Source organism: Lagopus leucura, unplaced genomic scaffold (assembly GCF_019238085.1).
Source record: "Lagopus leucura isolate 7727_CA_CO unplaced genomic scaffold, USGS_WTPT01 Super-Scaffold_100021, whole genome shotgun sequence".
NCBI lineage: Eukaryota > Metazoa > Chordata > Aves > Galliformes > Phasianidae > Lagopus > Lagopus leucura.
The window spans coordinates 4,686,074-4,704,708 of NW_024962274.1; the positions used below are offsets into that span (position 1 = coordinate 4,686,074).

General features: G+C 36.1%; 1 long non-coding RNA gene across 22 annotated transcripts in view; it reads right to left on the reverse strand.

The window, feature by feature from the left end:
* LOC122183951 overlaps window positions 1-18,635 on the reverse strand; it is a 479,215-nt gene that overhangs the window by 296,228 nt on the left and 164,352 nt on the right. For all 22 annotated transcript variants that reach the window (XR_006180447.1, XR_006180444.1, XR_006180448.1 and 19 more), the window contains exon 3: window positions 17,610-17,763. This is a non-coding gene — a long non-coding RNA (uncharacterized LOC122183951). The remainder of the gene's footprint in view (window positions 1-17,609; window positions 17,764-18,635) is intronic.

Sequence of the window (18,635 nt, forward strand, 5' to 3'; positions counted from 1 at the left end):
CAAAATCATCATGCAGACTATAAAAATCCACACCACAGGTTTAACTTCTTAAGGACATGAAACAACAAAACTCAATAATTATAATGCACCATCTAGAGATAGCAAACTATCTGATTTTCAGTAAGGTAATTCTGAAACCTTGTATTGACAGCATCCTAGTAACGCAAAAGAGGATTTGCAAGGCATTCGCCTCACAATGCATTCCCAGCCAGAGATCCACTGTAAGGCAGGTCTGCTATTTGCTGATCTGTACCTGTGCCTTCAGAAGTCACCAGGGACAAATCATACCAACACTGTGAAAAAGATTTTCTTTTCTCCAGTCCAAAGGATCCCTAAAAGCAAGCTACGAAGATACACTGTGGTGAAACACATGAAATAGAACAGTAAAATATTGCTAACAACAGCTCTCATTTTCTACTATTCTCCTTCCTTGTTGTTTGCTTGGAAGGAGAGTTAAAAAGCAGCTTCACAACCCAGTCCTGGCCCTCTGTGGCAGTTTCTGAATGTAATGGCAAAATCCTCAGAACCAGGAAAGTCTTGTGGGACTTACGCAGCTTTGGAGCCATTGGGAGCCACTGGGTGCCCTGACAGTGCTGAAAGTTAGCATTCAGCAATTTTAATTCACCACCTTCCTGAGCTATTTAAACAAAAACTAAGAGAAAAATAAAAATTGGGCTCATGGGACTTCCCATACTTAGAATTTCATGGTCTCGTATTTCCTTGTGCTAACATACACAATAAAAGATGTCAAGAAATAATTAATGGAGGATCACAAGGTTTGTGATATTTTAAAACAGAACGACCAGTTAAGGAACTCAAAATTTACGAACTCAGCCCTCTCCAGGCACCGACTCCTCTACTGCAATGCTAGAATAACAAATAGCCTAAGGTAAACTTAAGAAGTAGTTTTTATCAGAAGACTTCTGTTATTCTGGGTTGTAGAAGTGTAGTGCAAATATAAATACCTTGTATAGTTTGGGTTGTTTTTAAAAGCAGGATAAAAAGCAAGGAACAATTTCCAGGAAGAGCCTGATACTTATTTCATTGGCTCTGATTTTACATCTCTGTAGTGCCATAAAGCATAGCTATAATCAGCAAGTTGTTCTATAACAGTGGAACAACTTTACCAAAAACAGTAAAAAAAAACCCTGTAGTTTACATAAATGTAACTGAGATCTAAGCAGAGTTGTTGGTTCCTAATAGTCAAACATTCTAAATCATATTAAAATTTCAAAATAAAGTAAACCAAAATAAACCAGAATTCTGCTGCTGCCTTATCTGCACATCACAGGTAGGTACTCCACAAAATATATTTACCAGCATTATGACCAGTTATAAACTGACAACATTTTATGTACTGTAGCATAGTTTGACCATGTTAATTCTGTATCTGCTTATGAACAGACATTGGTGCTTCTTCATCTGCAGTCTGGCTCAAAGGGAAATGACTTTTACGATGTCTGAAATTGCATTTTTTGCAATGAAGAATGCCATAACTGAATTGTGATTCCCTATAAAGGTAAGATGTGGGTTTCAGTATGAATAAGTAATGGGTTTGTTTGTTTGTTTGAAGACAGTTAAATTTTCAGTGACCAACTCAAGACCACTAAACTTCAGTTTGATTAATACAGTGTCATCTACACACTCCAGCCATATTCACTCATGCTTCTATCTCACCCCATCTCAAATAATGTAGTGCCAGGACTTGTCAATGTCATTGTTATTACCAGACGGTCTGGATGACTATCAACTACATCCAAACCTCTGAATTAGCTTAGGTCAAATGAAAGCACTCTCCCATCAAAGCATGACCCATGTTACTGTCTGTTAATTATTTCCTAGCTAAAGTGTATTTTGGATACAGCCCATACAGAGCAGACGGAATGAGTAGGGGTGCAGAGAGTATATTTCCACGTAAAAGTAAAACCTGAAATATAAGAAAACAGATCAAACAAAATCTTCCAATGCATAAAAAGTATTTGGTCTTGATTATTTTCTTTTCCTACTCCAGCAATGCTGTGTATTCTCTTTGAATCCTCCATGTTTTCAATAGGAAATCTAAAATTCAACAGTAAAGGAAGCAATCTATGTAGTACAGTTGCATAAACACCACTTTCATAAAATGGGCAAGTTAAATAACTCCTATTTGTGGCTGGTTGGTTGTTTATTTCTTTGACTTTTTGTTTTTGTTTTCCAAATCATCTTTTCCTTTCTCCATCTCTTAAACAAAAAAAAAAGTATCTTGATACTTTCTCTTCTTCAGGTCCCTACAGCTAAAAGTTATTTTAAGCCACATATTCTCAAGTACTCTTCTAGTGTTCTATGATAAAGCAGCCTTTCTTTTCTATAAAGGTCACAGAAAGTTCAGTAAGAAATTATTATACTGTATTAATAAACTGCCACCATATTTAAATGAAAGTATTTCAAAATTAATACCTTTATTTTCCATGAAGCTCTCTAGAGACAATACAGCTATTCATTTCTTATTCTTAAAACACAATTCTGAGTGTTTTCAACCCACTCCTGCTGGGCACTGCTAGCTCAGTTAAAAGAAAACATGAACCACCCTCACCAGCTACATTCATATACAATTGGTGTTCCCCTGTAGCTTCAACTGTGTCTTCTCAGAACTATATTTGGACAGGGATAAATATTCTCATATTGCCAATGTCAAACCAGCAAGATGGTGGAAAGAAATAAGTAGTATTACGAGCTACACTCCAGCATGGTACATGCAGCTGCTATGACAGCCTTTTTGCTAAATACATCAAAACAGACAAAAGTATGTACTTGTGTTGATCCACCTACAGTCCTGCAGTGCCATGAATTAACAACTTACCTCTGTTTGTCAGCAGCTTTACAACTTGGTAACAGAACTATTTTATAATCTTGGGAAAGCGTGTACTATTTCAATAAGTTTCTACTTCTGAGCTGTGGTGAAACTAAAGAGGATTCAAGGTTAAAAAGTTTCAATCATATTAAACCTGTATATTTGCTTGCATTTTATTCCGCAGAATACAGCTTGAAGGACTCTGTCATTATACAGGGTGAGAAGGCAATCCTGTAATAAGAAATCTGCTTCTTAAAGGAGAAAATAAAACTGGCACAGAAAGATGCCTTAAAGGTTACATTTTTTCTTTGCACCCCAAGGCTCCTCATAGCTAATCACTACTTTCAGCTTTAATTGGAATTGTGCAGAAACAAAACTGTGCTCTTTGGGCTGGGAATGAACTTCCTCAAGTGACAAAAAATCCCCAACAAAATAAAAAGAAAACTGGTTAATTTTCGTAAAACTATTTACTACATGAAAATCCCCAGACACTAATAAAATTGCACGAACTGCTAATGATGCAACTGTTAATGATACAACTAAATAAAACTGTTAATTATTCGAAATAGGAATAAACTGCAATCAAACTAATTCTGAAGAAATGTTTGAATTGCCTTTATTTATATCTCTCTGCAGGAATATTGACTCCAAAGTCCCAACCCAGCAAGATTTACAGAGCCCTGATGCTGTGAGATGAGAGCTGCTGGCCACATCAGTGAAAATAGGGCTGACATCACCACTGACTTTTACATAGGGAAAATGAAATATTTCTGTTAAATATTTAATGTCAATAACCAAAATTGCATTAAAATGGAAAAGGTTATGTTAACACTCCAAAGTTTTTAAACTTCCTATTGATTTATAAGACTTTATAGCAATAGAAATTCTACTTTTTTATTAAAAAAAAGGTATTTATTTTCAAGCACAAGAAGAAACTGCAACTATTACAAAAATCATTAAAAAGAGTCAGTCAGTGGTACCATCCTTCTCCAGCAGCTCTTTTTTTTTTTAAATACACTTATATAAATAAGCACAGCATGAAGTCACATGTATCAGCTACACAAGACAGTTCCATTCTTAATGAAGAGCATAAGTACTGACTCAAAACTGCATGAACTAATGCCAATGTGCTGGGTAAGCAGGTGGAGAAAACCTAGTTTCAAAGGAAGTTCCTCACCTCCATTCCCTCAGATAAGAGAGGATGCTTGCCTCCCACCAGCCCTGTCACAGGCGGCAATACAGGCCCACGCCAGCCTACGAGCATAAGCAGGGACTGAAAACAACTGGGAAAAATGTACAATCCAAAATACATGCAATTCAGAGCAATCACAATTACATTTCCCCTCCATGCTTTTGACAGGCAGAGCAAAAAGCTTTCCTGGCTGAACAAAGCTTTTTGGCTCCACTTTAAATAAATTGTTTCATTTCTTTTTCAGTCACGCAAAATAAATCAGAAAGCACCCCTTGAGTGCAGCTTACTAAGCTAAGAGCAATAATTCCCCACCTTTTACGTAGTATTTCTGTGACCTGAGGATGACTGAGATCAACGTTCACATGCCCTCTCCATCACAGGAGCTCTGAAGGTTCACTGCCCACCCACACCTGGGGTTCCAAGGGACAGGTGGCCCTGCTAAGGCCACACGGCTCTAGAGAGGCACAACAGGAAGCATGGGACGTTCACTCACTGCCAAGAGCTTCCCATCCTAATTAAAAAAAGCATGTGACTTTATCACAGAAAGATTTGCCACTATCCCCAAGTAGGCTGGAATAACCAAGTGATTTCTCAAGCCAGGAACTTCTCAGCCCGGAGATTGAGTTGGGCGCCCACAGTTCTAGACCAATATTTTAACCAGGAGGATCTTGGGAGAAATTAATGGTAGCTCTCATCATTTTCCTTTCACTGCTTCAGTTGAGCTCCACTTTTTTTTTTTTTCACCAGATAAATCTGTCCAGTAAACATTCCCTGATAATTTTACGTTTCCACAGCATGAACACAAAACCTCCAATCCCTCCAGCTTATGCAGAAGTTGAGAGAAACTCAGTTTTCTTCCTCAAAGGCTTACATTACGCTTCTGGAAAACAAGTCAAAACAGAGCTGAAAATTCTTTTTGCCTGATGAGATACTCAGTATGCTTGAAGGGGAGGAAGATCAGGTGACCTCAAAGTGTGGCCAGCAAGAGATGTGGAGCACAGTTCTAGCAGGGATTATAATACATCTGAATGCATCAGATCTCAGATGATGGCAGGAACTCTGTGAGGATCAGGAAGTCTCTGAAGGAACATCTCTAACCAAGAATATGCTCTTGCAAAGATCCAGCAGCAAAGGTTTCAGCAGGTGAAAGAACAAGAAAAAGTTTGTATATCACTCTGTGATATACAAAAAAACCCATTTTTTTTTCCTTCTGTTAATTAGGTTGGCTTTCTTTGAAAAATTCACTGGGAGAATAATTCTTTAGACACATTCATCTCAAAGTCCCGATGCTACCACAGAAAATGAAACCAGAATGCTAGCCTGTTCACGTTTTCACAAAGTTATCAGTGTCTGACAGAATGAAGAAGAGAATAAGCATTGCATAGTTATACTAACTGCTTTGACAGTCATTATGAATGTTCAAAAATAATTTTTCTCTGATTACAGAGATAACTTGCACCCTTCTGCAGCTGAAGTTGGAACTTGTCATTTCCCCCTTTTTTTTTTTTTGTTTGCAATAGAATAATTTGACTTTAGTAGGCAGCCACTCAAGGTTTGCAAAATATGAAAACAGGCAATTAGACTGGTGTTTGCTTTATAGCTTGAATACAGTTGATTAATAAACTGAGTAAGGTTAAAATAAGATACAAATGTTAATTTTGAGAACGAAAAGAACTATACAGGGAGAAAGAACAGCTGCATAGTGTTTAAATGCTCATGTACACCTAAAGATAGCATACATAGCAATTACATTGCCAAGGTCTTTCGTAAGTATTCATTCACGTTGCAGAAAACACTTCCTTTCTGATTTTCAATTGAGAAAGTCTCATCCAACACATTTGGATTCTGTATGTATACTCAAGTTCTGAGCTGTGATACAGCTTAGACCTTCAGCACTTGCAGTACACCTTTGCGACCTTTTCAGTCATGCAATTACATTGATGAATTAATGCACAGAAGGGCATTGCAAAACAAATTATTAATGCAGGTGTACAAAGTGATAAGTAAATCCAAATGGTTATGTGTGTTAATTCAATTCAATTATTGAATACGATTTTATTCTAAGATTTTTAGGAATCAGGTATAGAAAACTAAAGTTACATGTCAATAAACATACAGATGATCACTGCTTCCTTCAAAAAAAAATATAAAATTGTTATTTGAAGTACCATTCCAGTAGCAGTAGAATGCTCTAGACTCAAACATCTTGACACGAACTGGCCTGGAATCACCTAATTCCCAAATCTGTAGCCATGAACTAAAGCTATAATGCTTTAGCTTTAACCAAGTCACCAATAAGACTCAAATTTTAATATATCTTAATAAATACATCTCTTACTGAGGAATAGGAATTGATACCTAATTCATTCAAGGCCCTCGAAAAGCCTGACTACACTCTCAGTCTTTTCTTCATTTCAACAGCACACTCAGAAACAGTAATAACAACTTGTTATGCGGAACAAAATTTTTAGCTCTCCAAAGATTTTTTAAGGATGTATATCATAAGTCAGTTGCATTTATTTAACTACCAGATTTTCAGGAACATTGGTTTTATGATCTTCATGATTAATAGCAATATGAATACAAAGCACAAATGGAAGAAATTAACTGCATTGTCCCTGAAGGATTACCAGCTTTGCCAGACAATTAAGAGGTGAGGGTTTTTTTCTTGCGACTTATGATTAATTGTATACAAAAATATGACCTTTCTTATGGTCTTTCTCCACTGAGATTTCTGCAACTGAAGACTGAATTGCACTGCTCTAGCCTACTGAGGAAATGGCAGAACATTTGATGCAGCAGAGCATACTGTCAAGCACTGCTCTTCAGAAAATGCTAATACATTATTCTGATACTGCTTCTAACTTCCAAATTCTAAGTAAAGAGCATATTTCAGACATGCATTCCATCTTTACATATTGCTTACAGTAAAATTACTATTTAAGAGGTATAACTGTAATTATGGAAGGCATTGTCTAACAAGGATTTACATTATAGAAAAATTCATCGTGTGAGACCTTGCAATTTGAATTGCAATTTACCATGGTAGATTTGCCAATAATTAAACAGTCTGACACATCCGTTATTTTATCTGATATCTCCATACATTTTTGGCCGTTTTGGAGATCTACTCTATGCGGTTTTGCTCAAATTAAAACTAGTCCTTTACATGAAAAGTTTCCAAACACAACTGTGGGACTTGATATCCATTACAGCTGAATCTCAGAAAGCAGAAGTCATATGCTGTGCACTGGACATACATGTGCCAGTGGTGGGCCAGGCTTGTTTCATAGCCACAGTCTGGAAATGTACCTTCTGTAAGTCTTCTGAGCAAAGAGCATGGCCCCTTCCCAGGATCAAGGAAATGGGAGAAACAGTGCAGTTAAAGACTAAGATGCCTGCCAAAATTAAGAACTATAGGCAAAGCAGTTAAGTGTTTAGCGTATCTTTTAAGTCATGTGAAAAACTTGAAAGAGAAGAGTTGACTGGGAGAAGTGCAAATCTAAATGAGGGCCAGAAAACAAGCTTTGAACATAAGGTACTGTATGAAGGACTATTTGGACAGTATAAGTTGCTCTGCAAAATGCTTAGATCTTTGCATTTCTCTAGTTGCAAACAACACTTCATTTCAAGATTCCAGCAATTGAGGTTGTTGGAGGTTAGCTCTTTTCAAAAAGCTGTTCCACAAAATGCAGCTCAGGCAGTACAATAGGGAATAAACCATTGTTATTGTGATTCAATAGCTGCTTGCTTCAGGGAAGAAACTTGAAATTTTTTGTTTTCAAGCATTACTTAAATAGGTGATAACAAAATCTTTTTAATTGCACCCACACTGGAACATAAGGCTTTAGAATCTCTAGATGTAAACATTTATGTAGCTGCAGGTATGCATTATTTAACCACAGCAATAGTTCTCATTAAAACTTAACTCCATTTTTTCAGCTTTCTCAAAACATCTGCTTCTCATGAGGTGTATTTTTACAATTATAATAAAGCAGATTTCTCTAGCAACGCTCCCTTAGTAGAACAACAGGATTGCAAGATTTCTTTATAGCTTTCATAAATAAAACTTTACAGCAATGGAATTAATTAGGACTTTTTTCTTTCTTTCTTTTTTTTTTTTTTTTTTTTTTCAAATTTATTGCTTTAAATATTAATGCCACAGCACTTGACGGGGCTGCTATAATACTAGCATGTGAAACAAAAGAATTCTGGAAAACATATTTTTGAAGTGTTGAAGAGGAACAATTTATGTTTTGTAATTTATAATGTAAAATTAATACATGACAAGGCTCAAGTCTAGCTGCAAAACTGCATATATACCAAAGCACCACAGTATTAAGATGTCAAGTTGCTAAAAGATTGGTAGCACTTCTTAAACACTCGATGGGAAAACTATTTTAAAGGGATTTAATACTTTCAGAAGCAACATTATGGGAATTATAACAGGTTTTGGTACCGGTTCTGTAGATACTGGTACGTCACATTGCAAAAAAATTTATAGGCAAAATATAATGCCAATCTTCTGCCTAAGTGACACTTACTATGTGTTCCATTTAGACACTTACAAAAAACAGCTTGAACTCTTTTTTTTCCTCTCCAAATAAGATTTACAACAGAAGTTTTGTCTGCCAGTTATTTTGTATAACCTCAACAAACTTCAGAGAGCTTGTTTGCATAAACTGGGTGGTAGGAATCAGAACAAATACCCAATCAATTATCAGTGTCTGAACCAAAGAGATGAAGATTCACACATGGTGTTCTTCAATACCAGTAATCATCATCCACGTTCTAGCATGGTAAGCAAATACAAAAACATTATGTCCTTAATCTAGACAAAATTATTACATGACAAACGCTGACTTCAGACTGCTTAGTCTGATCTGTGACAGAGTAATGGATACCAAATACTTGGGATCAAAAAGGACCCTGTTCTCCTTCAAGTTTCATAGACAGCTGTCAATATTTCATTAATGTTAATATTTTAAAATATTATTAGTCATTACTATTTTTATTTTGGTTGTTAAATTGGCAGTTTTGATATTACTTTGCATGGAAATTCTGAACATTCACTGGCACAAAAATTTGCATGATTTTGCAAGATTTTTTCACTAGGGGATAGTTGGAAGGCTGGTCTTTAACAGGTATTTGAGAGTGATCTCCCCAGGATAGCTCCACTAGTAAATGCTCTTTCCTTGCCAAGAGTTGAAAGCATAATTACCTGAAATCACATCAGTAAAAAAAAAAACCAACAACAAAACTAGAATCACTCATCAATTTGTTCAATACAACCATTCCCTCTTGAAGTCTGAGTTGCAGGTGATAATCTGCCAGTTGCTACAGGAAGCACTCTGTACTACAGCTGGGCAGACTGGCTTTGTCACAAATTTCAGACCCAAGAGTGAAATTCTGCATAGCCCCCTCAAAATTAAATGACTGTTAAACAGTGTTACTAAACATGGTGTACTGCTTCACACTTACGTGTTAATTACACATTGGTTGTTTTGTTTTGTTTTTTTGTTTTTTTGTTTTTCAGTAAAGACTGTCTTTAGCTGCATGTATGGCATACGCCTAGATTGCCTTCGCCAAGGCTTCAGCAAGCACAGAGAAACAATACTGGAAGGCAGCTTTTGTTGTCATTTCTGGATAATGCTCGATTTCTTTTTGCTAAGAATAAAAAGAAATGCAGAATTTGTGGTAGGGGATTGATGAAACAAATATTTTAAATGCTGATTCTCATCTATATAGCTCCTATTAATATTATATGATCCCTGTTTCAAACAAGGTAACATTAAACACCATCCGGCTGATGTTTACCCAGAAAGATAAAAATTCAAAATCACAGTGATTTTTTACTTTGCGCATCAGTTTGCTGTGTTGCCTTTCTGATGTCAAATACTGCCTACTGTGAAACAAAATTCACATGCATTCTTTTGGGAGAAGACGGTAAAAAGTAAATTGTAAGACTAAACAAAAGGTACAGTAAATATGATCTTTGAAAAAAAAAAAAAGTTATTGACAAAGACTCACCATTTAGGAATAGAGCTGTTACTTCAGACATCTCTGGTGAACCAAAAATTATAGTGTGCATGCCCTAAACCATACAATCCCCTGTTGCAACAAGAAGTCTTCAAAATTCAGATTAAGTTGATTGTTTCTGCTGAGAGAACACATAAAAAAGCCTTTCCTGATTCTTTTTATCACAAGTTTTCAATACAAAACCAGATTATTTTTTTAAAATAAGAGATTTCATAAGTTATCTGCAATATTACATATTATTGATGTTACGTAGCTGCTTTGGTTTTTTTGTTCACTTCATTTGGAGCTTTTCTGGTGTTTCAGTTAAATGAAGACTGCACACAAAGCGTTCCAAGATTCATATTGAACAAATCAAAGGATCTGTGCAATCTTTCAATGGAGCTTTTGTCTTTTTCATACCAGATGCTTCTTATAAATCACAACTATTCACAAGCTGGACAACAGTTTACTTATCTCTCAGCAGAGACTTCATTTTCTTTAACGAACCTCTGCAAAGATTATTCCCTTCATTCCTGATAAACACACATCATCATCAGTTCCCTCCCACTCCCCCTTATTGTGCACAAAAACAGAAATCTTGCTTAAAAGGAAAATGAAACCTATGGCAAATTCAGTAATAGAAAAATCCCTTCAGTGCCTTACTTCACCAATAAGAGTCTTTCACCTCAATTATTTTTTTTTCCTTTTTTCAACTGTTTTTTCTGTTGCTTTTTTGCCTGTTTGTCATAGTGGGAAAACATATGTGCAGTATCTCAATGTTTTCTTAGAGGATAAAACACCCATTTTATTTTTATTTCTCAGTAATAAAACACCCAATTCAGCATGAAGTTCACAACTGAATCTCTGGAAAGTAGCCTGAACCTCAGCTTTCTTTCTCTGCAAGGTCACTAGCAATGTCTTCACTTGCAGAAATGAGCATTTCTGAATTTCACTAAATTTCAAAGCCTAATTTCTTACAAAACAGTGTGTTCTACAGGCCTATAAAGTATTTCAATCTGATGTCATTCACCTTATGTTAAGGTGATAGCCTAATAAAGCTGAGAAAAACTGCAAAACATTCATGCGATGGAAGAAAAATTCCTGTCACCTACACGTACAGCAATTTTGACTGATAGAAAGGATAAGTGACACAAATAAAGGGAAACATTTACACAGTTATTGCCATAATCCAATGCCTATGGACTCCAATGACAAAAAAGCCACAAACAGGCAGATGCATGTGTACACTGGACTGAATTTCCCTATTAGAACTTTTTAGGAATAAATTTGAGTTGAGAAGAGGGTAGAATATCTGTGATTAAAAACGTACAGACAGCTGACTGAACATTTTTAAATGAAAATAGTTTAACCACATTTCAATTACTTTTTAAGTTGCATTTGAAATTGACTGCACATCTTTTAATCCTCCTGAATTCAGCTCCAACAACTCCTTTATCCCTTCTTTTGATAGGTAAATATGGCTCCACCTAGGCATTAAAAGTAGATGTGGAGGGAACTATAGGAGTAAGTTCTTTCAGCACTGGATTCCCTTGACATGTGCTCTGCTCTCTTAACAGTCTGGACTGACACAGATAAAGAACCGGCAGAGAAAACAGTCATTATTTCCTTCTATTCTGCTTTCTATTTCCATTCCATCCTCATCTCTAAAACACAAAATAATTCTATTTCTTTTATTTTTAATCTTCTAGCCAAATTTGCTAATTAGATTGTAAGTTCTCAACCTTCGTAAGGTATCTTGATAAATATTGCATATGCAATATGCAAATATGGCAATATTAAACTTGAAGAGTCCATACAAGATGTCCCCTCTTCAAGACCAGGCTGGATGAGGTTTTGGGCAACCTGGTCTAGTGGGAAGTGTCCCTGATAATAAAAGGAGGTTGCAAGTAAATCACCTTAAAGATACCTTCCAACCCAAAACATTCTATGATTTTAAGACTGAATTTTTTTGACTGAAGGATTCCTAGAGATTAAGGAATTAAAATTTCTTCATGCAAGTCATTACATTAAACTTATAGATTGTGTTCATTTATTTCTTTGCATTTACAAGGAAGCCAAATAGATGGTAAATTACATTTGTACCAAATTGTTATCAGCTGTTTAAAACAATCAATTAAAAAAACAAACCTCAAGCCAACATAAAAGATAAAAAGCAGGATGAAAATAGATTTGCAGTCTTCCAAATCCAAGTGAAGAAAATTATTCTGTACAGCAAGTATTGAGATCAATTGAAATCCTTTACTTCAATTATAATTAACAAGCCTCACAAGCACAAAGCAATTTAATTTCCTGTACCAAACCAAATGCTGTTTTCTGTCAGTAAAGGACTTTTCTCTTACAGAAAAATATGTTAATAATTCACTATCATTGTACATTCAAACAGTTAAGGTTCAATTAAAACTTCTAATGAAAACAGCATTAACTTATATGTACATTTGGAATATTTTAAGGAATGGCAATTTCTTTTTTTTTTAATATTCACGAGTAGGGTATTTTTCCCCTATTGTACAATTTTCTAATAATATTGCTAAGTTACAGAAATAAACCTATCCTTGCACTGTGTGAAAGGTACCTTCCTAAGGTACCTACTGTAGCTGTGTTCCTCCATCCCTCCCTAAAAACATATACCAAAAAAAAAAGAAACCAAGAAAATGCACACACAGCTTGTAAGACTGACTCCTTTCAAGAAATAACTACTCAGGCACGGCAAATGACAGGAGTGTACTGAGGTTTCTCTCTAGCTTGAAAGAGCAGAAAAATCAGCATATAAACCTGGCAAAATAACATGGTTCAGATCTATGTCTCTTGCTACTCTACAGCATGAAACAAGGCTGTAAAACCAAAGTTACTACAACTCAGTTACAGCCAGGGAGATAGTTTCCAAACACACACACACACACACACACACACACACACAAGTTCAAAAGAGAAGGAAAACAAGAAATCTACAAGAAAGTAGTAATTTCTTGTCTGATCCCAGGTATATTGAAGTCAATTGGAGTATACTGACAATAAATATTTTCTCGGCATCGCTTCTCAAATCATCAGCAGCACCACTGGCCTTTAACTATTATGTATTTTTAAATTTTCCCTAAGGAAACTTTAGGAGAATCGTCAATATAGCTATGTCACAGATAGGCAGAACAATTTCGCAGTACACATTAAAAAAATATCTAATATGTCTGCATTACAAATCCAATTATGAAATACTCACTCCATTTACTTTTACAAGTAGATATTCACCACAATGTCATGTCAATTTTCCTACCCGAGTGGTTTATAATTTCTAGCACGGACTCTTTGTTCCTATCAGCACAATGAATACGCACAACAAATCACTTGGTGTTGTTTCCAGTGTGCCCATGCACACAAGAGAAAAAGACTGCTGCAAGTATATTGACTGTGATACAAAGACCTATATTGCTCTATATACATGCATAACCTTAGCCAAAGTTACCAGAAATTTTTGTGCACGGTTACATCCATTTTGATGACTTGCTGGCTAGAAAGAGTCAAGAACATAAGAGCAAGTTCATGAAGCAAGAAATTTTGTTTACACACAAAGGAGAAAAAAATATTACAAGAGGCATACTTTTCTCTCTGAGTGGAGAACAGAGGCAGACATATTTTCTCCGTTATTTAGTATGCTTGTTGTACATTTCCATTCTTCATCCAATTCATATAATGTGACAAAGAAAATAATTAACAAAATCAATTTACATATGCACCAGACCAAACAGCGGCCTGTTTGTTCCCATTTCAACAGCAGCTAACTTAGGGTCATGCTTTTGTGATTTTTGGTTTTCGGTATTCCACATCATAACATCATGTGGGGCACTGGGAGTTTAACTGTTAATGCTCAAGTTCTGGGTACCTGTCCAGAAGAGAAGAACTACATTCCCCTGACTTTGCAGTCAGGGAGAGGAGACAGAACTCCTGGCAAGGTCACCTGATGGGCTCTTTTTCGTCTGCTCTTCATCAGCTCTCCTCCCGTCTCCCTGCTGCTCAACTGGACTGCGCATCTCACCTCAGCGTTGTGGTGAGGCCTATCCATCTTTCGGACATTCTTATTATATATTCTCATTATATATGATTTATTAGTTTCAATTCTAATTATATTGTATTATGGTGTGTTATCTTGCATTCCAATAATATATTTAGTAAATTAGTTTGTCTCTCCTCAGATTGTTGCTGCTGTTTTTAATTATTTCAGGGTTCCCTGTTCCCTTTTCTGGAGGCACGGATTTTGCAAAATCCCTCCGCCCTGCTACTCACAGAACTGGGCCAAAGCAGCCCGTAAACAGTTGACACTTAGGAAAGGACAAATTTCAGAACTCTCATGGGAATTAAGTGAAAAAGTTATTTAGAAGAGAAAAACAAGTCTGGATTGAATGCAAATAGGTATCTATTATCTGTGTAGATCTTGTTTTTTATGTTGAATTACAAGAATTATGTACACCAAGAAACCAACAAAATATGTAAATATGTTTTTAGTTGTAATGTATTTTTGGTATAAAATCCATAATCTATTTCCTTTCAGATTTTGCTGTATTTTAGAAGTTTCGCAAAATGCTCCCAGAACTTCCTATTTGATCTCTACAAATAACTCTCAAGGTTCTGAATACCACACCTTAAAATTTTAATTGTTCTTTCTTGGGAAATGCATGAGGATGAGAGGTTGGGGAAGATGGAATAGAAATCTTCTGCAAACCTCCAAGGAGCACTGTTTCCCCAACATGCAAGATTTTTTTCTACCATGTATTTTTTGTCTTGCAAAATTCATTCTGAAATATCCACATGCACATCCCCACCCTATGGCCATTTCTCCTCCCACTACCCAAACAAAGCTGTTCTTTTTGATCTATTAATCCCACTGAAGTCCTATTTATATTCAATTCCCTGTGTTGATGCTTATTCTAGAATCTAAAGCTCTTCAACGCAAGTCACACTCAGAGTCTACTACTGTAACATGTTTTAGGACAGCGTGTTTTCTTCAAAGGCAAATTCAGTTTCAGATGTTCCAAGTGGATGCCGAGATCCATTATCTCAGTGTGTCTCATACTCCTTCATTACTCATCAAGCTCCTTTGGAAGCCCAGTTGCATTTTAGTAGCACTCTTCATCATACGGTGCTAAGACAACCATAATATGCAATCTTTGATTTTACAACAAGACCTGTGAAGGATGGACTGATAGTTTTCTGGATACATTTTTATTCTTCTAACAGTATTTTCCATGGGAGTCAAAATGGATTCTTCAGAAAAAAAAATGCCCTTACAGGGCTCCATCATAAGGTTACCTCAGAAAGAACAATAAGCAAATTTGTTGCCAAAGATTAAAAGCTGTTTATTTCTAGTGTCTTCCAGATGCAAAACACTTTGTTAAATCATTGCAAGTGAAATTAGGAAGCTTGTTAGTGAAGCCTAATCTTTCATTAGCATTTTAAATTCCTGCAAAGGGAAAAAAATACATCTTACTGCCTGAATATTAACAGCTAGTATATTTCATATATATGTAAAAACTATATGAGAAGCTAGCTAAAAACAAAGTAAAACTTCTTGCTTTTTCAGAAATTCTTGGAGCTCACGTTTTCTCTTTTTTGAGGCTTTTTATTAATCTTTCCCCTCAGTTGTTACATCTATCGTTCTTGCACAGAAGAAAAATTTACAGCTCTCCCCACTGCAAGATCTTCCAATTTTCCTTTGATATAGCTCTTAGTACTTACTATGAGTGAGTGAGTTTCTTCCACTGTACTTATCCAAAATTGGCAGATTTGGGTAACTGAAGTTGTATCATAGAGACAGTATATCAACATCAGTCTACAAGTTCACATACAAAGGGATAGGCAGAGAAAAAGTAGTACACATAAATGTTTTTAATAAGGTACTAAAAATCATTGCCATGATCTAATAGCAAGAAAATAAATTAGTTTCAGACAACCAACACTGAGCTGAATTTAATACTAAGACTTTTATCATGCACATAAAGTAAGTGGTTACCCATCCTCATACAGAAATGAAAAATCAACAACTGAGAAATTTTTTATTCGTGCAACTATGGACACTTAGGAAGAAGTTGAGATCACAGAAAGATCCAGGCAGACTTTTCCTGCACTGGAAATGTTTCAAAACATCCGAACAGCAGCATCCAGTGACTCTGCATCTGACAACTGCAGGCAAGACACATACCTTATTTTGTATTTTTTTTACACTTCACACTGCTCATTGAAGAAAGGGGAAAGTTTTCAGCACAACAGTTATGTGTGAATGTTGCTGGTGGCATAAAGGGCAATACATCATCACTGAGTCAATTGCATGCTGTTTTTGCTGCTTTTATTTGGGAAGATGATCTCTGCTGAGACAGAGGTAAAAGAAACACCTCAAACCAATTACAGAGCTAAGACAAATCTAAAGAGAGAGACTTTTGCGCTGTGCCCACTATGCCACTAAGCTGTAGAGAAATTATAAGTTACTCATTAGCTTCCAAATTTAGTAGGAGTTAATCAGCAAAGACTCCAGCTTCAGCAAACTGACTCAGATATTGCTAAGACAGTCTGAATTACAACAGAAGTTTAAAGAGGAGTTTCAGTCACAAATGAAACGTAACTGCTTCTTCCCTTCAGCTTCCTAACTTTCAGACTTTTGCTTGCAGTTTGAGATAATTATGTTTAAAAAAAAAAAACAACACAGGAGCAGCATGAACTTGTATAACACCAGTTGCTATCTCCTGGAAGTATGAAGCATTGCACCCAAATGTGTAAACAACACAATATATCAACATCTTGCTCTATGAGCAGTCTTTATTTCAAGAGTTTTTTCAAAGTAACAACACCATAACACAAAGTACTAATAAGCTGGAGAGGCAGGCACTCACCATGCTAATTAACTCACCTATGGGGTTCTAGTTACAGCCCACATGCACATTCCTAAAATCTTTTCTCTCCCTTCCTACTCCTTTGTCTTATATTTTTCATTACGATCATACTCAGGAAGAAAATTATAAAGCTCAGCATGACACACGTGTCTTGCTGCAGCTAAAACTATTTGGAAATAACAAAAGACTGGATATAAAGGTACTGATATAGAAGGGCTTTTGCCCTTCTAGAAACAGCAAAAGAAGTTAAACTATTGAAGATCATTTGAAGAAGAAAATGAATACTTTCTGCTTTTCTGGGTAAAAGTTTCAAGGACTCCCACAGCTCATTTGCAGCAAAGTTCAAATCCAATCCATGAAGTTTCCTCCAAACATGCAGGCTTTTTACTACAGCTGTACACAACTGTCATCTTCCTCTTGCACAGCCATGCAAACGTTACAACAAACAAAAATAGGTAACTTAATTTTACAAAAAAAAATTTTTGAAAACTGAAATAAACCTCAAAGAGAAAATCTAAAACCCAAGGCTGAAGAGCTCCTTTTTATTTCTCCTGTACTAAAAGTATTTCTAATGCTTTCCTCCAAGAAATCATAGTCCACACAATTGTGCAAATTCATCTGTGCAGAGCTTATCACTAGAGGAGAGAATGAACGACAAAAATCTAAGCATTCTTACCTCTAAATGTTTCCTTGTGATTGCTCTGGATTCCTTCCAAATGAAGGTGCAGGTAGCAGTTTTGTTGATAGATGCCAACTGCAGACCATGTGAATCAGCATGGGCACATCTCACATTGATTTATGAAGCACTGTGGAGTAGTAGAACACGGCATCTGAAATACGAATTAAAGTTTTTTTCAATATAACTTTCATTTCCTGTTTCAGGGATAATTGTCAACAACAGAATGTCCCTAATTATTACTTAATTAACATTAGTGACACTACTTTATTATCATAACTTAAGCTTAATGTGGAAGATATAGGGTTGAAGGCAAAAGGCAGTTTAATTCATCCTGTAGATATGATACTTAGGAAAGAGCTCATGCAAAAACAGTAGCTTTCCAGAAAGGCAAGAGTCATTTGAGGCGTATCTCCCAACATACTTCATTAACATCTTCCCCAAAACCCTCCCCCCAAATAAAATAAATAAATAAATGAGCCACACAGATAATTCTATGGGGACCTAAAGGAAAAGACTGGTCAAAAGTCTTAAGATGCTCTATAGAAAGTTTGAATTCTATTATAAGATTATTAAGTTGAGAATGCAGAAAACTAAAGATGAAAGTACTGCTTCACAGAATGAAGACTGTATTTTGCTTTTAGAACCTGGAGAGAATAATCTCTTCATCTTTGCCTCTTCAACCATGCCAAATTTCAAGACAGCCAAGAACTTCTTTTGGCATTAACCTTAAGCTTATGCACCAGCTACATTCACAATCAAAGGTAGCAGTTTCCTCATAGGCAATCTTGGCATAGCATGCCAAATACATGAATAGAATCCATAAACTTCAGCACACAACTGCCCTCCTTATTGCAATGTGTGCAATGAATGTGCGCAAGAACTTCTTTACAGTGAGGTGACGGAGCACTGGAACAGGCTGCCCAGGGAGGTGGTGGAGTCTCCTTCTCTGGAGATGTTCAAGACCTGCCTGGATGCCTACCTGTGCGACCTGCTGTAGGGAACCTGCTTTGGCAGGGGGGTTGG